Source organism: Pholcus phalangioides, unplaced genomic scaffold (genome assembly GCF_987345545.1).
Source record: "Pholcus phalangioides strain wild (caught in Gottingen) unplaced genomic scaffold, Ppha-v1.0 ptg000004l_1, whole genome shotgun sequence".
Classification (NCBI taxonomy): domain Eukaryota; kingdom Metazoa; phylum Arthropoda; class Arachnida; order Araneae; family Pholcidae; genus Pholcus; species Pholcus phalangioides.
This window is the reverse complement of record NW_028301597.1, coordinates 14,580,529-14,607,316: the sequence shown is the minus strand read 5'-3', so window position 1 is coordinate 14,607,316 and position 26,788 is coordinate 14,580,529. Positions and strand designations below refer to the sequence as shown.

The 26,788-nt window shown below is 36.2% G+C and overlaps 1 protein-coding gene across 2 annotated transcripts in view; it reads right to left on the bottom strand.

Annotated features, from left to right (window-relative positions):
• Positions 1–26,788, bottom strand: part of hb (zinc finger protein hunchback) — a 61,317-nt gene that overhangs the window by 10,205 nt on the left and 24,324 nt on the right. Inside the window, exon 1 of one of the 2 annotated variants that reach the window (XM_089230954.1) lies at positions 25,503–25,662. The exons of the other annotated variant lie outside the window; for it this stretch is intronic. The gene's annotated coding sequence lies outside the window, so the exon portion shown is untranslated. Of the gene's footprint in view, positions 1–25,502; positions 25,663–26,788 lie in introns of those variants that run through there. 2 annotated transcript variants of the gene reach the window in all.

The window sequence follows — 26,788 nt, the reverse complement described above, 5'->3', positions numbered from 1 at the left end:
TTCGTTGTTCAAAACCCCTTTGTTTTTTACCTTGAAACTGCACAACGTCTCAAATTAATTTATATGTCACCTAAATTCGTTGAAATCTTCCCAGTTCTTTTTCACTATTAATTTTACATACATACCTTGTGATTGTGAGATTTGGTGCTGATTTTCGAAAGAAACCATGAAAATTTATGAGCAAGTACTTGCTAATTAGGGACCTCAGAATATCACTTTGCCCGAGGCCCATGGCATGCTGTTGAGACGGCTTTGTCTGGACAAGGCCGTTACAATGGACTTTCTTAACTTCAACTATTTCAGTTTCAATTGAAATGCGCATTCCAAAAAGAAAAAAATTCAATAGCGTTATCTCTGCTGTTGACTTGGAACACTAATTTCTGAATTAGGGCTGGGAATCGATTAAAATTTTTAGCTGGTCAATCAAAAAAGTTTTAATCGGTTAATCGAATTTTAATCGAACATTTTTCGTGACCAAATAATATTAATAGATGCTATAAAAATATATTTCATTCATTTCACTCACCTATTCGGTATATGTAAACAAATACAGGAATAGGTTAAGAAATTAAGGCTGCCCGCTTCAAGCAATTTAATATGCTGAACATAACTGCCAAAACCTGTAATTTTCGCACTTGGATCTTGTCATTTAAAAAAAAAAAACCCGGTTATCTTCCGTTATTATTCACTGTGATTTCGAAACTACTTTTTTTGATTATACTGTTGCTTGTTTTCTTAGAAACTTCTTTCGAATGGTACTTGTGGAGCGATGAGCCGACGCTTCCAAGCATACTGTTTATAGTGAAGACAATAAATTTTGGTCGTCTTCTAAAACTCCCGCCAAACTCAATTTGAAACTGAAATCATCAGTTTTCGTGAATCTAATTTGATCTAAATATTGATTCAAATATTTTTAAATATTATCACATACAGAAAATGATTTATAAGACGTCTAATCGGTTTTTTCAAAAAAATTAAGTTAATTTACAAACTTTTAATAAAAATTTTGATCGAATTGATCGAGTCGATTAACTCAACTAAAATTTTAACCGTGATTAACAGTGACTGCGATTAATCGGACCAACCCTATTATGAATTGATGCATATTTTAGCAATATATGTACATCGGTTTCTTTTGGATAAATTCATATTGTAAGTTTCTGAGCAAACTTATTTTCGTTGAGCTCAATTATAGAGAATTGATGCATTTTTTTTAAATTTTGTTCTGGCAGTAAAGTTTTTCAAGTCAAGTTACTTACGACTGATAATTTTGCTTCAAAATAAATTAGTTTCGTTTTTTTAGCGTCGTTTATCTTTGACTTTATATAAATACTACTTTTTAATTTCACACTTATACATTTTGGTCATCTTTTTTTCGCTTTCTATCACCTTCTCTTTATCCGAGGAATAAATTTCTCAATAATTTACCAAATACTTGATTATTTCGATAAGTTGCGCCCACTCATAAAATAATCGAATGCAGTGAAATACGGGTTGATACGAAGTTTATTCAGTTTTCAATGAGCCTGAACCATTAAAATAACGTTGAAAACCTTGATTTTTTTTTTTTTTTTTTGGAATTTACTTCGTATTGCTTACTTATTATGTTGAAACTATAAGTAAGCATGTAAGAACCAAAACACATTCTGAATGTAGGAACCAGAACTGTTGCCCGAGCCATGAATAAATTTTGACCGGGCATACATTGTTTTACTTTCTAGATGGTCACCAGGAAGCTCTTCGAAGTTAACAATCACCCTAAAATTTATGGCTTTTGCTATGACAATATGCAAGAAGAACTATTTCAGCAACACGTTTTCACTGTCTACAAAAATTACGCGCATTTGATGGATATACCATATTTTAACGTGTATAAGGAATCCCCTTTTTGCCAAAAATTGGGTTGTGGGGAAATAAAGTTTCTCATATACACATGGATAGTGTTATAGATATCAACAAATTGCTCAATCCCTTGCAATTTCCGATGAGAGTGATTCTCACGTATCAGATGAGAGAGATGAAGAATTTGATGGTTTCTTTGAGGGAAATTTTTTTTTTTTTTTTTTAAATATCTTAAAATAAAAAATGTCTTTGATGAAAAGTTTTTTAAAATTTTAAGCCCGTAAAATCAAGCGGTTCTTTATACACGTTAAAATACTGTAAATAGTGTTTTTTTTAGAGATTTTAGGTTCGAGTCGAAGTGAGAACGTGGAATAAACGAAATGCGAGTATTTTAGCATTAAAATTTACAGGGAAACAAATTGCGACGGAAGCTAAACGTCGTTTAAATGTGAAAGTCGTATAACTGTGAGATTTATAAACGAAGTTCCACTGTAGTTAAAAAAAAAGATAGAGTAAGAGAAGAAGTGAAAAAAACATGTACAAAATTAATCTTCCTTGGGTTTTGTGAGTGAGCAATAGTTGCTTTCTCTCATAGTTTCGAGGATATTAACCGATTTAAGAGAATCGGAATGACGGTAAACTGTTCGATTAAGGGAAGGTCAAACGCTAATAAGCATGAAGTTATATAGAAAATACGGTACGCCTTCATTTAATACAGTGAAACCTCGATATAACGATATTATGCGGACCAAGGAAAAACATCGTTGTAGAGAAATTTATCGTTATATCGAGTGTCGTTGCCTCGAGGTTTCATTGTATGTATCGACCCAAAACTTATACCAAACTTAGACATAACCAATATGGCATACAAGAAAATTCTGATATTATCGGATATTCAGTGCATTTCCAGCATGATCTAGGTGTTCTTTGATTCCCCCCCCCCCTCCCCAACACCCTGCTTATATCTCTTCCTTGAGACAGAGCGGCGTGCCATGATTTGTTAAGGAGAAGGATATTGAGTGAGACGGTTTTACTTCGAATGAAATAATTGTGAAAAGAGAATCAATTTCGCTAATCAGTAGTTGACGCTTGTTCGGGGCATAGTCGTAAGCAAACGCCTCCGTCAAAAAAACACTCGTTCATTGGAGTCGCATCGACACGACATAAAATTTAACGGAAATGTTTAAATACAAATATAGTTGACACTCGTTATAACGGCCCCTCGTCCTTGCGACCATTCTATTATACGACCGATAGTATAAGTCCCAAATGTGTGTTTCCATATAACGACTATCCCATATTTTTACTTTCGATGCTCGTCCGTTTCCGAAGGGAATATGAGGGTCGTTATAACTAGCGTCGACTGTATTTGTTTTACTTACATTGTAAACACATATCTATCATGGAAGAGTAGATAGCGTTGTCTAGTAATACTCCAAAAAAATCACCAACAAATAAGGCAAATACAAGGAAATACAGAAACTGCTAATGTGCATTTCGACACGCTATGGGTGTTGTCGTCTTCAGAGGATAAAAAATATCACGCTGACCAAGTATCAGCTACTACTCGGATTGATAAGTAAATCTTCAAACTCGGTTGCTCCCGGAACGAAAAATACATACGTCTGTCCACATAGGCGTACGCAGAATTTTCTCAAGGAAGGGGGGGGGGGGGGTTTACAGTATTTCATGCAGAATAACACTATCATCTCGGCTTGGGGGGAACCCCCCCCCCCCGTTTGTGTATGCCAGTGTTAGTCCGAGTCAAACGTCGTTACCCAGGTTACGGCACCCATAGCCAGGGCCGTCATTTCAACTTTTTCCAGGGGGAGGGGGGGGGGAGCAAAACACATGTGCTCAATGTATGTATATATATATTTGTATATATATACACCATTTTTAGTGTATTTTCAAAAGCCGGGGGGGGGGCAACGGCCTCCCTCCTGCACCCCCCCCCCCCTCTAAATGACGGGTTTGCCCATAGTGTTTAGGAGTTTTTGTATTTCCTTGTATTTGCCTTATTCGTTGGTTATTTTTTGGAGCATATCTATTTGCTAGGCAGGCTAGATTAGCTATGACAGGTGCAACGAAACTTTTTTTTTTTAATTTATTTTAAAAATTTCGGGGTAATATACTGTAGGCTACTATGTTTCGAATAGGCGTTTGTGAAACTAAAAATGTTTTCAGCGCCATTCTTTGTTTGGTGTTGGTATATATGACTGCGTTGCAGCGGCATTGATATCTTTTCTGCGCGTGTTCCCTCCCATACAAAACAGTTCGTCAACTATAAAGTAGGACCAGACACCAGATGGAAAGAGACTCTTCTTAAGAAAAGAAGAAAAAAAAAGTAGTTGGGTTCGGTAAGTGTGTTGCATACAGTGTGTTCCTTTTCTTATAACTTTTTTGTTTCCCTCATTTTTTTGGCAGCTCCAACGTCCACGTTATATTATATGACTTTTTTTTTTGAAGTTGTGGGAGGAGAAAAGTAGGAATTCGAGTGATTTATTGGAGCAGCGGACTTTATTAGTGAAAAGCAAATGTGTCCTGGAGGTACCTGACTGGAACAGATGTTCTGTGCTATGTAATACAGAGAAATGTTCGCGTGTCTCGGCTCCGTTATTTATCTGTTTACTTACAAAAAAAAATATTTTGTGTAAAATTTCAAGGTAAAAAAACAAACTTTGACGATGCACAAAAAATTCTCATTATACGCTTCCAAAAAACACTTTTCAACACAAATAAGATTAGTCATATACAGGGTGTTTCAATACAGCGAAACCTCGATATAACGATGCTCTACCGATTAAGAAAAAATTTCGTTGTAGGGGGGGGGGGGAGGGATTGTCGTAATATCGAAAGACAGCAGTTTAACATTAGAGTATAGACATATCCAAATAAGACTTTAGAAAATATAGTTGTAGACCAGTGGTTCCCAACTGGGGGTGTGGAAGAGCATTTTCGGGGGGTGGGGGGGGATTACATGTTCACTGATCATTCAGAAAAATTAAAATGATGGTAAAAATTGAATTTTTTAATTCCTAAAAAAAATATGAATCATACCAATATTTGGATGCCTCATCTTCGGACTTCTGCTCGTAGAAATGTGTCGTGCAAATTTTGTATTGTAAAAGTTTCATTTTGGATTAGCGATCGCACTTTTTTTCCATTTCGGTTGAATAATGGTAAAAATACCATTATTTACCTAAACTATTTCGTGGTTTGTTTATATTGGAATCTCGTGCTATTAGCATGTTGTGCTTAGATTTGATACTGTCATGAACACACGTGACTCAGAAAAAACATCAGAAAATTTAGTCAAGTGTCAAATAAACATTAATTTATAGTTGTGGCTGGCATCAATAAGCGGAGAACTATTTAATGAATCTTCTTTTATACAGATCTCAAAAAAATGTTTAAAAATAGTGTTTTTTTAGTTTTCTTTTTGAAATAATTTTCAAAAAAATGAAGCCGAAATTAAAAATTAACCATTGACGAAAAAACATTGAACAATAAGTGAAAGAATTCATATAAATTAACTATTGGATAATTAATGTATTCAATTACAGAAAAAAACCTGAATTTTCCAACAGATAATAAACGTATTATCCAAGGGGGTGCGGAGGGTAAGTCGCATTGCTCTGGTGGTGCGGGAAGGCGTTATATCGAGTATTGTTGTAGTGAAGCTTCACTGCAGTTTAAAAATTCATAAAAATTGAAGGAATAATATCAGTGCGGTTTGCGAAAAAGTTATTCTCACGCGAAAAGGGGGGGGGGGTATTTTTCTTTTACATAAAAAATATTGAGTTAAAGTTTTTTCCGATAAAGGACGCTGCACGAAAGAAAATCAGGAGTGATTGGACCTGAACCTTTCTTCATTCTATTCTATGTCCGAAACGTTCGTAAAACTTCAGCCAATGATTCGTGGCTGAAGTGAAACAACTTCGCCAATCCTATCCACCAATGTCAACATCACAACGGAAACCTTATATAAACGCCAGTAACAAGAAAATTCAGAAATGAGCTGCGGAAATAGCACACCCTTCATTTCATAGAACTCTGATTTGCATATTTGTTGTGATTTGCTTTCTGCAGTGCCGTCTATCGATGGAAATTCAAACTATTTTTTTATATACCAAACAAAATCCCTCTTCGTGTGAGAATAACGTTTTCGTAAAAACCGGATACAAGTTTTCCAATTTCTTCAATTTTTAAAACTGTTCATTAATTTATGGGAGAACCTACATTTCACATTAGATATTTCACTAATGAATCGGAATATTTAGGTAGTTTTTTTTTTCATTGAACTTCATTATAAACAATTCATTATAAAATCCTTCTAGGATTCCTCTAGCAAAGCAAAGTAGGTAACGAAAAGTGTTTGAGATTACTCAAATTGTTTTTCCATGCGAAGTAAAAAAAAAAAGCTTCATTTATTAATGCTTTAAATTCTTTCAATTCTACTAACGAGGGATAGAGCATTTATATGTGACCTTGATGTTTTCATTGTTCAAATGTAACTAAACTTGAATAGCATCCATTGAATACTTATTCTGAAATTAAATTTATCCTAATTTGATGAAAGTAAAATTCGATAAATCATCAAGGAAAGAGAATTTTCTGGTCATTATGCGAAGGTGAACTTATAATATCTGTACTGTCGCCACCTGGAAGTCATACGCTTAAGTTAAGAGAGGTTACTACTACTATTACTTGACCGTATATGCACTACATATAAACATTCCTATGTGGAATTTCTAACGAATTGGTACAATGGCTTAGGAACGTGTTGCATGTGTACGTACGCGTGGCTGTACCGCATTCATGTTGTCAGAGTTATTCTTGTTTTGTGTTATACTGTCACCTGTCAGATGTTGTCACCCGCATCCCATATTTTGGAATGAAAATGGCCAATGCATGAATTTTCAGGTTATGTAAGTGTCGTGTTGAAGGTCTGCCGAGTCTGGCTCGCATTCCAAATCCGAATGTTGAAAATCCAGTTGAAAATCCGAAGAAAAAGTTAAGGGAGGCTCCAAAGTCTCCAAAGCTCAGTGCGCTCCTGTGCGTGAAATAAGGAAATCAAAGTTGTCTCTCTCTCGCGATGAATCTACAAGGTGGTGCACTTATCTAGAGTGCAAAAGAACTGAGGGTTTGATTCTCGGCAGAGAACTTTTCTCTTCCCCTCGGTATAATATCCAAAAAATTCTCTTTCCTTGATGGAAAAAATTCTGTCTCTATAAAATTCGATAAGTTTGAAAAATTACTGATAAAAAGTCAAAAAATGGCGCCAAAGATGGTTGTTATCTGAATTTTCAACAGATTCGAAAAGCGTAGTTTAGGGGTTCCTTGGTTTCAGGCGAACCATCGAATTCTGAGAAAGTTCCAAACGCTCATGCTTTTGTAAGTGTGTGTTGCATACCTTTATATTCGTATAAGGAAATTCTTAAACCGGCTAAATACGCAGACGTGGTATCCATTACACAGAGAAAATATTGATTCAAGTGTGCACGTATTCGAAAGCGTTTGAAAAGGCATGATCGTTGCTGAAAAAAAAAAAAAAAAGTCGCATATAAACAGAGAAATAAAAGACAATGATTTTATACTTTGCAATTCGCTATTAAAAGTTAAGGTGAGAATTTTTGGCAGATTCCAACTTCTACAAATGCTTGAGACAAGCATCCTCTCCCCTCCCGTTTGTATTTGTCCGAAACTTTTTCGTTTCAGAAATGCGCACAGAAACATAGAAGAATTCATCAAGGTTTCGAATTCCATGATGTACAGTCAAACGTCTTTATAACGGCATTGAAGATTCCAGGAAATGTTTTCGTTACAACCGAGGTTGACGTTTCCCAGAAATTTTTGACGAATGAATGAATGAACGCCAGAACTTTGCCACCGGACTTATCGTTGCCAAGATCTCTTCCAGCCCAGCTTCGTGGCAGAGTCTGGAACACTTTATGCCAAAAAATTAACATACAAAATTTTTACAACATATTTTCCCCCGGGGAAATTTTTGACAAAAAATATAATCAGAAGCAATCAAAATCACGAAATTTTTATTTCATTATGATTATGGTGACCATATTTGATCCAGAAAAATACGAAAATCGGGATAATTAGTAGTGACGTCACCGATTCTTACCAAACATGTTGGCAATTGTCGGAAAAGTTGCCGAATATTGCTTACAAATAGCCCTTGGTGAGCGCTGCAGTGCTACAGAAAGTTTGCTGAAATGTATTTCACTGCAAAAAAAGGAACGTCGTAAACATGTTAGATGCATGTTTAGTCATATTCATTGTGAAACAATTTTTATAATATGTAATACGTTATGTAATAACGTTATACATTACGTTCACCTCCGATTCTAGTAAAGATCAGAAATTAAAATAGGCTTCATCGAAAAAACGGGTCATTTTTGTATGGAAATTGCTGAGAGGGATGGAAAATAGGGGAACATTTTTTTAACTGTCTCGTCAACGAGCAAGTCGGAGTGTCAAACGTAATAATTTTTTTTTCAACGTTAGGTATGATCAGGACAACAGCCGAACATTCTTTGAAAGTGATCAGCTCTAACCTCTCAAGAATTTCTTGGGGAAATCATTGAAACGGAAACAGAAACTACCAAAAATTTGTCGTTATATCTCAGGCGGTTCTTTTCCGTCGACGTTGTAAGCAAGGTTCATAAATATTATTCTCTATGGGAATCAACCCAGACTGCCAGTTATTGACGTTATAGCTGAGGTGTTAGAACCGAGGTCATTTGTATAACCGAGTTTGACTGTACATATATCTCGATTTCTTTTCTACACGCTACTACAGCGTCCCAAGTCATGTCATTTATTTGAGTTTTCTTTAATTGTCAAAATTTTAGGCTGTCACCCAGCTGTCGACTAATTGGTGCATCAACCTAATGTTCAGTCGAAATCCTATATAAACGCATGTCACGGTGAAGCCGTTTGGAATAAGTTCTAGATCTTGATCTAATTATATTAATGCATTGGAGTTCAAAAGAGAAATGGCGTCACAAGATTTTTTTTTTTCCGAACTGTTATTTTCTTAGGTTTGACAAGATACATTCATCCCATGTGTTGTTCGGGAGATGTCTAATAGAGCAATTCTTTTATTCCTCGAATCGGTAATACTATAGTACTCGTGTTTTTTTAATCAATTGTATTACCAAGGTAAATCGGTAGAGAATTTCAAATTACAGAGTAGCATATGAAAGGAAAAGAAACTCAAAGTCTCGGAACGACTAAAATCACCCGCAGATTAAGTCGAGTTCACGCAAAAGTATAATCCAGTTAAGGTTTTCAAAGTTTTCATCCGAGAATACAGTGAAATCTCGCAGGATGATGAAAAAAAAGAATACGCCACTTTACGACTTATTTCTCTCGCTAATCACCAGGACCCGCTTCTTCCGCGCGAATTTCGGGCCGGAGAGAGAGAGACCGTCACGAACACTTTTAACTGCCGGCCGGTGGTCAGCCTCTGCGGACCATAAAAACCGCCGGGTTTCTTTGTTTACGACTTTCTGCAGAATGCGAGGACCCGCAGCGTACGTAAGAAACAAGAATTCACCTTCGGAATCCTAGTTTTTGAAGTTGAAGAGGGCAAGGGAAGACCGCGTGCGAGAAAAAACCAGCTAACAAGGGACCGATGATGTGAGTCATCGATAGCACAAAACAAAACCCAGGATATATAATTAATAAGTTATCTAAAAATATTAGCAGATCGAAACATGGGTTCGTTCCTATCCTCGCGGCACCCTCGTCTCAGAGGACGGTAAGACTATAAATAAAGGTGCTGAGTGACTTTTACAAGGGTATACCGAAATCCACAGATGGAGAAAGAAGAAAAAAAAATCCGGCAGGGGTGGGGGAGTTCGGGGGGATGTTCACCACCCACAACAAAAAAATCCTAGAAAAAAAAATGAAACCGAAAGAAAAGAAGCTGCTGGAGTTGGGGAAAATGAGTAAAATAGCCGGCTTGTTTCTTTCTTTTTTGCCGTAAAGGTAAAAGCCCGTCTCGTTAATGTATTTACGTAGCACGTGCTTCGTTCTTTGCTCTTTTTTTTCCACTGTTTTCTTTTTTTTTTTGGATCTTGTGTACCGGCAAATCTTCTCTGTTTCTTCACTTAAACTCCCTCGTACTAACTAGGTCAAGTTCTGTCCTCACGATGCTCTGCTTAACATTCGTGTACATGACGAATTTCATTTTATTCCAGAAAGCATTGAAATAGTGCAAATAAGTATTCTTTCAAAGAACGAATCGGACACCCAGAAGTAAAAATCTGATTTTCCTCTGCTGCTGTAGTTTGTTCGCAAAAAATTTTAGTTACAAAAAACGAATAAAATAAAAATAAAAAATGCGAAATTAATATTCGACGGTTGGATTTTAAGAAATTATAAGTTTCGGGCGGAAATTCAAATATTTGCTAAAAAAGGTGTACGACAGTGAAGTCGCCCGCTTAAGAGGATAACGGATAAAATCCTCCGACACCAAAATTTTACTCACAGAGACAATGTTAAAGTTCCCTCGCTTAATATGGTAACTTTAACGGCTTTTCCCCGCTTAATCGAATATTACGCTTCACACGTCAGCTGTTAATACACATCGACCATTATACACACATAATGTTTCTATTGAATGAAACATTTCTGGAATTAAATGGAAAATATGTTATTAAGTTAAGATTTAAAAAAAAATTCAGAGTAGGTACTGGCCTGCAAGTATTCAAGTTGTTTTCAATACGTATATTTAATTATTTAATTTTTATTCTCTATTGAGCCAATACAGGACACCAACTTTCCTAATGCAAAGTAAAAATCTCATGTATTGTGACCATCAGGCCCATCATTTCAACTTTTTCCGGGGGTATATATATCCATGCATTGAGCATATACTCAATGCATGGATATATATATATATTTCACCTTGTTTGTCTATTTCTATTGTATTTTTTAAACCCAACCCTCCCCCTCCAAATGACTGCCTGAGGATCATAGTAATTAAATGCAATTTTCATTTCATTTTTGATGTCTGATTCATTCAAGAAACTTTATTAAAATATATTTTTCACAAGTTCTCAACGTACAAACTACAGGCGTCCCTCGCTTTACGCGATTGATTCTGCAAAATAATCGCGTAAGGCGAAATCGCGTAAAGGGTGAATTTGACATGAGACACATAGGGGATATAAGGGGGTTGGTTTTCTTCAGAAGGGTTAAAAAAAATTGAACCCAACATCAAAGGAGTTTTTTTCAATGAATTAATTATTCAAACTTATTAGTAAATTCCGTGAATTTAGGCAATATGAATGAATTAAAATAACACCTTTTCTGTCTTCACTACATGTGATTGATTCTAGTGAGTGTGTGGATATTCTCTTTCTTTCCTGAAAAGACTAGCATGAGATAGGCTCATACACTCTTTTTAATGAAACAGTCGAGATTTGGCTGACAAGCAGTATTTTTCGTTTCCTTATAAAAACTTCAGTAGCAAAGCCACAAAATTCTGAGTATTTAAGATAAGATAATTTTATTTAGTCAGTTGAAACACAGACACAAAACATTTAGGGGCTAAGCAAGCTTGTGAGCCCCTATAATTGATAGCATTATTGATAACAATAACTGATACCTGTTTGCTGGTACAAATAATGACGAAAGAGAAAAAATTCACCATATATATAACAGTAAGAAATAAGTGGCAACAGGAATGGAGTTGATAGACAAAAAAATCGGCATTTAGTGGCGTGTGCAAGATAAAAGATTACATTACAAAATGAAATACATATAATTTAAATTTTATCGAGTTAACAGCCAAGATTTTAATTTTTTTAAGAAAGATGTACATGAAGATTCTTCACTTATTACCTGAGGAAGTAAATGAAATATTTCAGGAACTTAATAAAGAAAAAAATTTTGGAAACGAGTTTTATTTGGCTTTGGTACCTGTATAGTATGATGGCCAAATTGTATTCCAGATTTATGTAATTTCAGATTGAGATGGCTATTTCTTTTATAAAACATTTTTAAATATGTTTATATCTCACGAATATGAAAATTCTAGTTCACCTGGAAACGTTTTCCTCGATTAAATTTCACACGGCATTGTCAGTGTGTTACCAAACGTTGTTCATCAGTGAGATCTGGTGTGAGTTATATCTGAGAATTTCTCTCCCATTTGTGTCATCAGTTACATCATCAAATCCAACGTATTTCGTCGTCAAGGATTTAACTATGTTATATATCCTCAATTTGCAAACCCATTTCTAGAATTGAAGTTGAACTCTAAGCCGAATTTTACAGGTTGGAATTCTCCTGAAACCAACTTCTAAAAATTTCGTTATAGCGAAATCGAGTAAAGCAAAGGGATACCTGTATATGAACGGTGTAAAATGGCAACTGAATTGTTCCCCGCATAATCGGATATTGTGTGCTAAAATCGTTGATGTCGCATTAAGTGGGGCAGACTGTATTTCTGTGTGTGATTATTGATCTCCCATTCCATACACAAAATGTTGAGCATGTTTCGACTAGTCTTCTTTTAGAATACATACGTACTTTTAAAAGTGTATACAATATGAAAATTATTATTTCCTTTCCCTCCCTTTATAAAAAATAGAGTATAGTCTAAAACGCCTATGTCAAGTTGTTCTAGTATAGTCTACAAGGAAGATTAAATGGCGGCAATTGGGAATTGTCCGCATGATTCCATTGCTCAAAAGAAAAGTACCATGGAGCAAGCATTCTATAACTGGTTTACTTGGAAGATCCCTCTCCTTTTATTGTTGTTATAGTGTAAGGATGGTTGAATTCGATGCGTTTCTTTCCCATGGATTTTTTTCTTAAGAATGAGAGAAAGGCCCTTTTCTGCCCCTCATAGAGGAAACTGGTCTCTGGGTTACGGTGGGCATCAAACCACGAACGTAATCGATTTATGCGTAACCTGAAATTTAACTTGAGACATAAAATACACAAAAGTACGTATTTCTTGTATTTCGTTGTTTTGTACGATAATTATTCTAACGATTAGAGTAGGGGGTTCTTAAACTTCTTCCACCCGCGGCGCCCCCCCCCCCCTCCTAATCAATACTTATCCGCGGCTCCCTAGAGCATTTTAACAAAAAATCTCTTCAAAAATCTTTGTTAGGGTCACCACTCCACGGTGCCTCTGACAACGGTTGGCAGCGCACAGTTTGAGAATCCCTGGATTAGACGACCCACTCTATCTAAAAAGAGTTAGAAACCGGACGACAGCCGGTTGCCATATATGAACATGCAGTGCTATTGTGATAATTGCAATATTAATCTTCAAAGGCGTAAAGCTATTGGAAATACTGAGAAGAGATCCAAGATATTATTGTGGGAGTTGGATTTCGAGCACATAGGCCAATTAGTTTACGGCTGTGTTAATCTTCCCTAAAAAGAATATGTTGGTAGAATGTATTAGTGTCGGGGGATATGGCCGAAGTGTTCAAAATGTTCAACGGGATGGATAGGATGGACCAAGAATTATTAGTACACCGTCAATCAACTGCTTTTACAAGGGAACACGAGTGACGATTTGTGTCGCAGGGAATTTTTCTCTATTTTTTTGCTAATAAATGGAATAACTTACCCCCCCCCCCCCGGAGGTAGTAAATTGTAACACAATTGACACGTTTAAAAAGAAATACGATAATATGTTGGAGTAAATCGAGAAGCGATCCATGCTTAGAATAAGACAACCATAAATACTTTTTATGGGCAGTATATATATTTATAATTTATCATGTGCATATAGTCTTTAGTTTTTTTATATTGCGTTTTTAATTGGGTTGCTGTATTTTAGAAATAATATATGACATCCATACTTGTTATGGGCACTTTTTTCTCAGCCCTTTGTTGGACATTTTGCATGTTGTGTCCTTGTATTTGTATATTTATATTCCTTGAGGCATTCAATTCATCATCCATCCATTCCAATATGTGTCCTGCCACCAGAATATAAGCCTTTCTCTTATTTTTTTCGTCTGTTCATTAAAAAGACAACATCAATTTTAGAGATAGAAGTATGAGAAAAAAAAGAAAAACCTTGAACACTCGTAGTCGGGAAAATGCCGTACGTGACGCACAAATAATAAATGAACAAAGAAATGTAAAGTATTTTTGTCCGTAATTTTCACAATTTTAAGTGAACATCTAAACACATTCCTTATTTTGAAATACAAGATATACAGAAGACTGGATGTTGTGAAGATATTTATTATTTGAGATGTTAATTTTTTAAGGAAGGAAAAAACTCATCTCTGCCTCTACCGGGAGTCGAACCCGGGTCTTTCGATTGCCGGACGAGTGCTCTGACCACTAAGCTATAGAGGAGGTAGAGATTTTCCTTCGCTAGAGCGTATATATGCCGAACGGAACCGTGCAATTAACATCTCAAATAATAAATATCTTCACAACATCCAGTCTTCTGTATATCTTGTATTAACAAGTGGAGAGCGACATTCATGTCATACTTATTTTGAAATGGCAATTATAATAAAAATGAAGTGCAGATACAACTTCCGTGACGTTGATTCGCGAATTGGCTCCAAAAAACCAGCTCTTCAAAAAGATGGTCCTTAATGATGGTGCAATAAGAAAAACCTGTTCCGAGTGGCAAAATGTACAGAAATGAATCATGTCTATCATTTATACTACTGTATATTGTAATTCTGTAAAACATACATGCTCAACCTGAAACCTAGTTTTGTAAAAATTAATTGAATCATTGTTCGCATGTTTCTTCATGCGATATGAATTGAACAGTGGTTTGGTGCTTTCACTGTAGCTTCCACCATGGATGCCGCGGGCCCAATATTGGAAATTGCGTCAAAAATCCAAGTAGAGAGGTCCCATGTGATCCTGATCTGTGTTTTAAAATTTTCATCAGTCTACATAGAACCATGAAACATTTTACTCGATTGTGACCGATTACCAAATATTTGAGTAGTCCGCGTCATGTTGTCGAATCAGTTGTGTGGTCTTCACTTTCAAAATAGTTGACCATCTCTGCTATAAAGCACTGAAAGAGTAGACAGTGAAATTTTTTTCAGCATGAAATGAATCTAAGAATCTTAACTCTTACAGTGATAATCCCGAGATATCTCGTCAAACCTGATATGCTTTATTTCGGTCACTCGGAAATATCTCAGATTCTCAACTTTCACTGTGGGTGACGCATTGGCGCCATCGTTGTCTTGTTCCAATGCGTTTTGTTATGGGGCTATAAAATGCTAGTGGTTAGAGCTTTGATTTTACATTCCGGAGTGAAAGTGGGTTTTTATTTCGAATGTGGCAGTTATAATGCTGATAAGAAAAATTTTAAAAACCGCTTAAAGGGTTAAATGCATGGTCTGAACACGATTTACCTCTTGACATCGAGTAAAAATTTCACAGGCTATTGCAAACCACATATACTGTGTTTGTTTTGGGATTTTTTTTTTTTTCTGAAATTTGTGTAAGCCCTATTTATTAAACTATCCATATTTAGTCTTTATTTTGTTTATCCAAGTTTACACGCATTAAAAACTAATTCAAACTATTTCATTCATATTTTCCCAGAAAAATAGGGAAATTGGGATAAAAATAAGTACAAGACAACGCCGATTGTCGCAAGAAGTGTTGCCAATGATCGTCAAATTGCTAAATATTGCTTATATAGGCTTATAACCTTTGGCAAGACATACATTTATACAACAAGTCATAATCTACAGTCGATCCCGCTTATACCGTTCCCGCTAAGTACGATTAATTTTCACGAATTTTACTTTTTTCCTCTATATTGGTAATGTTAACTTCTCCTGGATACAACGTTTAAATTATTTGCTATTCCCTCTTACATCGTTCGGAAAATTTACATCGGAATTTTTCCTCCCTTGAAATCAGCACGCTTTTTTGCCCTTTTTCTTGTAGGAAAACGAAAATGGTGATTATGTGTGAGCTAGCGTTGAACATTTTTTTTTCCCCTTTCTCTCTCACTTTATCCAACAATAGTGTTCAGAGCATAATTAACCTTACCACTGTTCAAAAACACAATGTTGATCGAAATTGTCTCTGAATAGGAAGACCAACAGATAAGATCTAGAAAAAATTCTCAGAAGAGGTTACTTTTTCTTCCATTGCGGTCTTATTCAAATTGGCCATATTAGATCGATTCCGAAAAATGAATCTTTTCTCAGTGGTGTTATAGACGACTATAACAACATATAACAAAGGAATGGACAGCGGTCTTTCGTATCGACTTCTGAATTTATTGATACAAAATCGAGCCGCAATAGAGTGGCATGGACACAAATTATAACCAACTTGACAGATTTTCAGACGCCAGCATCAAGTAGCATTTAAAAGCCGCTTCTTCAGATAAGAAAAATCGGATTTCCCTACTTTACCTATTCGATTACCTTAATTCTTCACAGAACTGCTAATACGATGCTTTCATGACTTTTGAAATTTCGGAAAATAAAGTAGTAAAAACATTAGATTTTGACGAACTCAGAGCAGGTGAAAAAGAAAATCTCTAAGCTTTAGAGGAAAAAATTGAAATTCTTAAATTTGTCGATGATAACCACGGTCACTTCCAGTTGCAACGTTTGTAAAAGCAATTTAAGGACTGAAAACTTTTCGATATTTTGTCGAAAGGCAAGAAAATGTACTACATGTGATGTTATCCAGAATTTACGGAAACTTACAAATACAAATACAACGCCACAACAGGCAAAATGCTCAACGAGGTGGCTGATAAAAAGATGCCCATAAAAATATGGATGTCATATGTTTCAAAAATACAGCAACCCAATTAAAAATGCAATTAACACAAATTATAAGCAATATATACACATGATAAAATATTATACAATGCCCATAAAGAATACTTATGGTTGTCTTATTCTAAGAATGGATAGCTTCTCGATTTACCCCAACATGTTTATCGTATTTCTTTTTAAACGTGTCAATTGTGTTACAATTTACTACCTCCGGGGGTAAGCTATTCCATTTATTAACAACCCTATTAGAGAAAAATTCCCTGCGACACCATAACCTTGCATTGTCCCTCACCAATCGATACTGGTGTCCCCTTGTAAAAGCAGTCGATTGGCGGTGTACTAAAAGTTCGTGGTCCATCCTATCCATCCCATTGAAAATTTTGAACACTTCGATCATATCTCCTCGACACCTGCGTTCATCCAATGTAAACATATTCAAAAAATGAAGTCTCTCTTCATAACTCAAGCCCCGTGTGCCAATAAGGACACGCTGCACCCTCTTAGCACATAGCTCTTCTCTGCACCCCTTCAACCAAGTCTATGTCCCTCTGTAGGTATGGTCTCCAAAACCTTACAGCATACTCCACTCCAGGACGAACCAAGCCTCGAAAAAGCGGAAGAATGACTTTAGGAGAACGCGAAGAGACCTTTTTGAAAATGAGACCAAGCATTCTATTCGATTTTTTTAAACTTGACTGTTATAGTTTATTATAACAAATAATTACTTCTTATATTAAACATCTATATGTACCGTAATGTTCGTTAATAAATTAAAAAAGGACAAAAAAAGCTATGGTTGGTGTTAAACTATGTCTTATAATATTCTTACAGACACTTTCCGCTTATAACGTTTTTAGTTACTGTTGCTTGAAAAACCTTACAAGCGGGATTGACTGTATTTCATGAGGAAAAATATGAACATGCCAAAAACAATGAGAGACAAATATTTAAAATCATATTCCTTTTCAAACAGATTATAAATTATGCAAATTGACTCCATCCCCGATTCTAGTAAAGATTGTGCATTAAATTAAGCTCCGTTGGAAAAAAATGGAGATTTTTATTCAATGAAAGTCGAGAGGGGGATGTCCCGTATACGGGTCATGTCAACAAGCAAATCGGAGTGTGAAACATTTAACAATTTTTTTCCTTTCAACGTTAGGTACCGATAGAACAAGGAGCATTACTTCAATGTTTTCTTCAATTTCTCTTTTATAGGAATTTTTTTTAGGAAAACACCATTGAAACGGAAGCAAAAGTGACGATTGATTAATTGTCACTATACCCGAGGCCGTTGCTTTCCATCGAAGTTATAGGCAAGGTTAATGCTATCATTAAGAACATTTAAGAATAATGTTTCATTGACATTATCCCCTATGGGAATCAGTTTGGACCGCTAATTATGTACGTTGTAGCCGAGATGCTGTTAGAATCGAGGTCATTATAATACAGTTTGACTGTATCTTACCCGCCTGCAGGTGAATGGAAAAAATAGCTTGTGCTCTGAAAAATGGAATTCTTCCCTTCCTCTTATTGAAGAAATGATCTATCACAGCCACAAAAACTTTCCCACGGAAAAAAATCATTTGCAGTTTTTATTTCGAACAACACTAAATCATAAAACTCTTCATTAAAGGGGACAAGCAGCAAAAGGTTTTTATGACCTCTCTCTCTCACTTTTTTACACAGATATTAGCATTCGCCACAAACTTTTCTCAAGGGGGCCTACGACAGAATAAGGGAGAGCCATAATTCCATCAAGATTGCCACTCGGAAAACTTTCTCCACTCCCAGTCATTCAAAACACACCTGCTTTGACCACAGGTCAGTTCAAAATTATAAAAGATGGTCACCTTTTTAAAAATCTTCGGTGGGTGGGGTTCACGAGGAAAAAGGGTTGAATGGGGGTTTTCAAAGTAGAAAAAAAAAAGAAAGAGGGGGAAAAAAGTACCGTTTTCATGCAGAATGAATGACCACCGGGACTGGACACTGTCCGGAGTATAAAAAAAATAGAGTGAAAAATAATGTACAGTGTGGCCACTAACGTCATTGAGAATGTCTTGAATGGATGCATTGGTCAAGAATGAAATACGGGGTTTCCTCCCATGTGTGTGAAAAGATTTTTTTCAGAATTTTTATTTATTTATTTATTGCTTTTCTTTCTCGTTCATTTCTTTTGTCACAAAACAACGCATGAAGCCACTGAAACGCTTCCATGAAATGTATATGATATACAAAACATTCCAGATTCAACGATTCAACCCTTCTGAAAATAACGTAGAAACCAAAACTTTTAGCGCATATGGTTTTATCATCTTTCACAGTAGCGTATTTACAAAGCGGAGTGGCCAATTTTTTTTATAACTGGCATTACGAGGTGACCAATGTGTTAGAACAATTACCTTGATTATGCGTTTTTGTATATCACAACGGGATACTGTATATATATATATCAGCTCGTTTTATCTCATTTGGGAGGGGGGTGTTCACCTACCTTGGATTTGGGAGCCAAATTTATTATTCTCCCGTAGCTAGGGAAGGGGGGTAGAGCACTGCACTAAAATAGTAAACTCGAGTCCCCAAGGAAAATAATCAACACGGCGCACGCACTGGGAATTTCTAGAAATTTTCGAATAAATATGCATAACAGGAACCCGGACTCTGGTCGTTGTTCATGAATATAAACAAATGTATAAGTAGACAGACCTCTGTAAAACGACACCCCTGGGGACTAAACAAAGAGGCCTTCATAAGCAGGGTGACAATAACAGCCAAGTCAATTATTTTGGTCCTTTAAAAACTGGCGTTGCAAAAGCGGCCGACGTTATACCGAGGTCTCACTGCATTAACCCAGCTAGGCCGTAATTAGGATTTTTTCGGGGCAATAAGGATTATGACGCCCTCACAACTTTAAAATTCGATAACTTTGCAGCGGTATCCTTTCTTCCCACCTAGAATTGCCACCCACCCATCCCCCTAAATTTTGCCGCAAGGGGCAGCCCTCCCCCATAGCACCCGTTCCGGCCCTGAATTAACCAAAAGGGAAATGACATCTTACGTTTTCCACAGTCTTTCCAAAATCCAAGAAACGGTACTCTCTTTTTTTCACTTTCTCAAAAAATAGGCGATCGTGTTTCTTCTGTGATAAACGAACCAAGGGAAAGGTTTCAAAAAATCTCATCAACATGATTGATATTTCGGTAGCTTTCGTATTCAGCATTGAATCAATGGGAGAAGGGAGGCTCGTCAAGAAATGTTCGTAAAACATTCAGTAAATTTCCTGGTTTTTCTCTCGAGAAAACAAAAACCTACTTGGGTGGAACCAATGCCCCTTGTCGTAGAAATAAAATTTCATTTTACTCATATATATTACGTATTCGGAGGAGTGAAGTTGTTGATACAGCTGCCCTATACAGTCAGATTTCTATGCTGTGGGGAAGAATTTTAAATGTTGGTCAGCTGTGGGGACCTACTGACCAGGTCACCTTGGCCTTTTCTTTTCAATACACTTTATATTTTTTTTTTCTGCAGTTATTGCCTCGGTAGGGGAACAAGGAATATTACAGAGGGAAAAAACCAGAGCAGTACACAACGGGTCAAGGGAAGAAAGTTATAAGAAAAGAAGTTTAAAAAAAACCAACCAGAGGGAAAAAAAATAACAAAAGAAAGAGAGAACAGGAAATCCAATGGAAAAAAGGAAAAAACAGGGGGTTACGCAGAAAAGCGAAAAAAGAGCCCTTCCTTCCTTCTTTTGGCCAAAAACTTGCCTATTTTTAGACGTTTCCTGTGGCATCAGTGAGGGAGGCAACAAGTCCGAACAATAATAATCGTTTCTAGCCAAGAAACTAACTCCAAGGGCAACAACGAATTTCAATAGCACTTACGAGCACTGATGATGCAACTGTTAGTTCACAAATGATGTCGCCATTAATCTTCTCGTTTTTTTGTCTCTTTTTGTACGCGCTGTACCTTCGGAATAATAGGAGATGCTTTCCGATGTGCTCAAATGAACTGAGGGGGAAAAAACATAACCACAAGGCTCTTATTCAAAAAACGTAGCCGATAACATCGGGGGGGGGGGGAATAATTGAAATTCTCAACCAGAGTCTGTGCGAGTCGATCATTTTAAAGTCGATCATGCTCATATCTGTAGGACCGAAACTTATTACAATCGGGATGGCAATCTAGTCCTTATAGAAAAACGGTAAAAACAACTGTTTGCCGGAAGAGCGTTCAACTATTCAACCTTTAGGAGAGAATGATTTGAGAGATCTCGTGAGCCCTTAATCAATTGTTCTGGAACAGCGCTGCAGCTTACGTGAGTGACCACTGATCAGTAAATGTGCCGCGGGTCATGTGGATCACTTGATTAAGTGATATGGAGCAGTGCCACAAGTTAAGTTATCTGTAAATGTGCCTCAGGTGGTTTGAGTGATCTAGAACTGTTCCGCGCGTCACTTTTAAATGAGCAGTAAATATGTTGTGGGTTGCTTAAGTGGTTTGGGACTGTGCCGCAATGATCTGTAAATATGCTGCAGGTCATACAAGTGATGTAGAACTGCACCGCGGGTCATTAAAGTAATTTATAATTGTGCCGTGGGTCCCTGAAGAGATCTGAAATAGTGCCGGGGGCCACTTAAGTTCTCTGAAACTGTGCTGTGCAGATTTGAGAATGTGTCGCAGGCCGCTTGAAGTGGTAGTAGTAGTAGGCCGTTTGAGTGATCTGTAAATGTGCCACTTAATTCGCATATTGGTTGAGCATATATGGCCTATAACTAATGACGACTTTCTTTTCATGTTCGTCGAAAACAATTAGAAAGAACCAGTGGTATCAGACCCGGGAGTGCCGTGGGTGCCCACGGTAACTTATAGCAAGGGTTTGACCACCCACTGAATTTATTCGGAAATAAAAATTTCTTACGTAAAGATCAAGACTAGCAACCACACAAAGTTCCAAACACTTCTGACGCCCCTGGAAACCACAGCAAAATACCGTAAGTCGCGAAATGGCAGGGCCGTAACTAGGATTTTTGCCACACCCCCGACTTTAAAATTCGATAATTTTGTAACGGTATACTTTGCTCCAATCTAAAACTGCCCCCTTCCCCGAATAGGATATGCTCGTGTGTGAGGAAAAACTTCAGACTTGGTTGAGGGGTGCAAAGAAGAGCCGCTAGAAGAGCACTGGCGGGTATGCAAGGCTTGAGGCATGAAGAAAGACTTGATTCGTTCAATATGTTTTCTGTGGAACAAGTAGGTGTCGTTGAGATATGATCGAAGTATTTAAGATTTTCGATATGATGAATCATGAAATATTGTTACGCCGTCTTTCAAATGCTTCGACTCGGGGACACCAGTTTCGATTAGTCAGGGATAATTCTAGGTTATTGTGTTGCACGAAAATAGGGTTGTAAATACATGGAATAGCTTACCTTCGGATGTCGTGAATCTCCCCACGATAGACACCTTGAAGAGGAAATACGATATGTAATTGAGAGGCTATCCATGTCTACGACAACCATAATCTTATGGGCATTTTTCTAATACTATTTATTTTTATTTCTCTTTTTACTTTCTCCCGCCACCTTGTTGGCAATTTGCTTGTTGTATTTTGTGATTTTGGATTTTGTTTGCCTAATAGTACTAGATTGAATTAAATGAGATCGAGATCAAAAGAGATTAAATTAAACTTGTATCAAGTGAAAAAAAAGATAATATTAAACGAGTATCAAGTCAAAAGAGACCGCAAAACACTAGTGGCCATGACACGAGATTCAAGTACACCGACTCTTGTGAAAACCATGCATGTAGATGCATTGTGATAACCTCTATAGTTATTGTATAGATCTCTGGTAGTGTATTGATCTCTGATGACTAGCCATATGTAACTGGGTTATTTGTTGTACGGATTTTTTGTTCGTATTACTATCTGTGTTTAGAAATTGCGGAATTTATATGGGATCCACATATGTGTTTACTATTTTATTTTGTATTTTATATCCTGATGGTACTTTAAGGTACAAGGTTAGATAATTTGTTTTGAATTAATTAATTGTTTCAAAAACATTTTGATTTTTGTTTTGTTTACATTTTGATTTAATTAGAACTGCAATGACCTATCAAGTAATTTACATGATAAATATTTATTATTATCGTTAAATTTATACTTTTATTTCAATTTACTATAATTTTCCTCTTATTCTTCTACTTTTCATAATATCGGATATAACGGGTTAAAAATATTGAAAACGTGTCGCTCTCCCCCCTCCACTTTTACGGTTAGAAAATCCGTAAAATGTTAACCGAGCCATCACACGGTTAGTTAATTAGTTAGATCATACATTGCAGATTCATAGCATTATTTTCACACCGGGTCAGTTCAATACCTCCTAGATACATCTTTCTATAGAAGGTATAGGTGAGATCCATCTTCTCTACGTATATCCTTTTTTTTTTTCCTTTTTCGTACGAAAAGTTTCAACTTTATTATCATAGTAGATGCCACAACTAATAAATCCCGGTTTTTATCGTTTAAATGTCAATTCTCCAATTTAATTGAATTTCAAAAAGTTCGAGGTTTTTTTCTATTGCTTTTTATCGTATATATTATAGCATTTTTTATCAACTCGAATATGATTTAAAATATAGTAGAACTTCGGTTTGCAAACACAATTCGTTACGTGAGTGCATTTGTAATCCGAGAGAGAGAGAGAGAAACACTCAATATCTCGAATCAAACTTCCCCATAAAAAATAGTGTAAATTCAAATTATTCGTTCCGCAATCATTCCCCCCTCTATGCAAACTACGATTTCTTTTTTCTAAGATATGGTACAGATTTATTTATTTTAGGTTATTGGGTTTTTACTTATTTTATATGGAAGACTCAAGTATTTCCGAAATGATAAAGAAGAGCGGGGAGCTCCACTTTGATATCCCCGCTTTCATTAATACGCATGAGGGTGAGACAGTCCTTCATGGGCTCATTAATATGCATATGCATTGATATAGTTTCAATTTGATCTTTCATTAAAGTAATAAAAAGAAGCCGCAAAAATTGCTTCAACCCGGTCAATTAACTCGTTAAGACAGTTTTGCCCGCAGTGAGAGAATATTTAGGAGATTTCAGGTCAAATGAAATTTCTCTCATGGTCATCGTTCCAATCACTCGTTCTTTGATGTGAATCAAACAAAAAATTTTCTTTTTCAATCGTTCATGTATAATCAAAATGAACAGTTCATTTACGCAAATGTTTTGACTACTCTCGCTTGCTTTATTTCGGAAAAATTATTATACACCGATGTCTTTAAACTAGCACTCGAGATTCTTTTGGCTAAACACCGAAGACACCAAAAATTCGGCTACGCCATAGCCACTCACTAAGTTTGTTCTGAAACACATCTCACGGATTCCTCTATGAGCTCTCGCGGAACCCTTGATAGTTATGAGGCTATTCCACGAAATCCTTGTGGCTGATCCATGCAACCCAAACAAATTTTGAATATTTCTCTAACATACACGGTGTCCCGTGAAGCTCACGTAAATTTTGTGGTTCACAAAAAACTCACTCCTAGAAAATGAAAAATCTCTAAAGTTTTTTAATCTCTCATCGTTTTTATGACAATACCAGAATGTCCCGTTAAATATGGGTTACATGGTTACCGAATGATTCCTAGCTAAATATAAAATAATATTTATGGCGTCTTACGAAGTCATGAACTAGCTTCTTCGATATAAAAATAATTTTATATCTAAAAATTCGATGTTAAAAAATAATAATAATGAAGAATTTTAACATCAAACAAAAGAATGATTTGAGATCAAAAAAAAATTAAATTGCAATGCAATTAGGGGCCGTTTTTGAATTCTTTCCATGGTAAAAATGTTCGCAGTTTTTGACCGTCGACGTCTGGTGAAAAAACTATTGGAATTATTGTTTGTCAGTTGTTCGGTCACCCAAATGGTCACAATACTTTTAACATTATTTTTTCTTCAAATTTCAAAATAAAGAACAAACAGCTCATCAGTAACGGTCATCAATAACAAGATTTTCTTTATTTACAAGCTCTTCGAGTTCCGAGATTTTTGAGGGTTCTGTGATTCATTCCGTGGAACCCCAAAATAAGCTCTCACGGAACCCCAGTTGGAAGTCTATGACTTAGGAAACGTCATCCGGAAGTCATTGGAGGAGGTGCTGTCTGTAGACCACCTTTTGGAAACCACTGGTTTACACAATTCACAAAAATTTTCATTTCTCATTGTATTTTATCTAAATCTTTAGCAAACCAAAACTGCCCCTATACTTGATTTCATGCACATCTTTTTTTAAATGAATGACTCGATCGTGAAACTATCAATATACTAGCTCAGTTGTATTCAGGCTGCCCGCTCGAAACAGTTTTTTATGTTACACATATATGCCATACCCTCGAATTTCTTCACTTTGATGTTGTCGTGATTTAGAAAATCAGTTATTTAAGATTAGACACTGATTCGAAACCACTTTCGATATCATACTGCTGCTTGTTTTCCTAGAAACGCTTCCCAAATATTTCACGTACAAGATTTGCATTTTTGTCTGGAAGCAGTAGTTTTACATTCGGTTCAGTTCTTTTCATGAAATTCGATAAAATATGCAAATTCTCTTAATTTATTTCACCAGTGTAAGTTTTCAAAGGACAGAAAGAGAAATAAATATGCTTTGTTATGAGCATCCGCTCAATTAATTGAAAAAGGGGGAGTAAAATCAAGTAAAGCTAGAGAAGACTCCAAGCAGCCGTTTTAAAATAACGAAACAAAACTAACATTATTCATGATACAATAGTGAAAAAAAAAGCGAAAAATAGTTTCTAAAATGTGTAACATGCTCACCAAAAAAAATCCATCGGAATCGAATGTATCCAAACACATTTGTCGTAAAAAACGTAAATTTTTTTACTCTCAGCAACAAATAATAAGTCACAGTGATGTCCGCGCTCGCTAAAGTACAACGCTAGTTGAAATCATTTATGTTCAGTTACTAGTTGAGAAATGAGGGGCCGTATCAGTGGTCACTTCAGGAAAGGCTACTCTAACTTCCCCCCCCCCCCCACAAGTCGGGGAAGGAGGTTAGGAGACCCGGAAGAACCAATGATAGGGTCAAAGAAAGAAACGAGATCAAGAAAATACGCCCTCAGCTGGTTAACACCAAAAGAAAAAGATTCCCTCTTTCTTTGGTAGTGGAAGACATTCTTTTTTTATGCCAGGAAAACACATAGCTTTCTTTCATGTAAAATACAAAACACAGAAAAGCTTCAGTGAACTGAATGGATCTGAAAGATCTCTATTCTATGCGCTCTCACTGCTTCTTTTCTTCTGCAACTATTTCCAACCTTATTACTATAGTCACAAGTATCTTCTATTACTTGAGTCAGGAAATATTTAAATGTATGAGACAGCACCAAACATTAGAGAGAACAGCGAACAAACGTCTCTCCAGATAATACTGTAGTTTTATTAGTACAGTATTTGTATTTAATATGTTAGCCAGGAAACAAGAAATTATTTTTGTCAAAATCATATACGCTAGAATACAAGAAATAACGGTTTTATGAGAAACAAAACTTCAAAAAAGAAAAAATTTCCGCGCCCCTCCCTCTCCCAAAAGTGCATAAGCACAGAAACACATTAATGCAAATTTCAATATGCCACGTAGATTTACGTCACAAAGGGGTGTTTCTCATTGTTGCTACATGAATCTTGAATGTTTTCGTGAATCACACGCACCATACCAAAATCCACTCAGTCCTCAAACAATGAAGTACAGTCGAATCCCGTTTTAACGAACGCCAAGAGACCGGGGGAATCACTTCGTTAAAACGAAATTTCGTTATAAAAGAATTCTAGGTGACCCAGCATTGTTCCTATGTAAACTCATTTGGGGGGATTAAAAAAAGTGTTCGTTAAAACGAGATTTTTGCTATAATGGTATTCGTTAAAACGGAATTCGACTGTATTGTGGATACGGGTACTGAAGTCACAAGGGAAATATGTTTGTGTCGAATTTCTATTGAATTAAATCGATCTAAACGAAGCATCTATAAAGTGTTAGCACGTGGTGAGCATTATAAACCAAAATATCGAAAATACGAAGATTAGTTTCGCAACAAAATCACTCT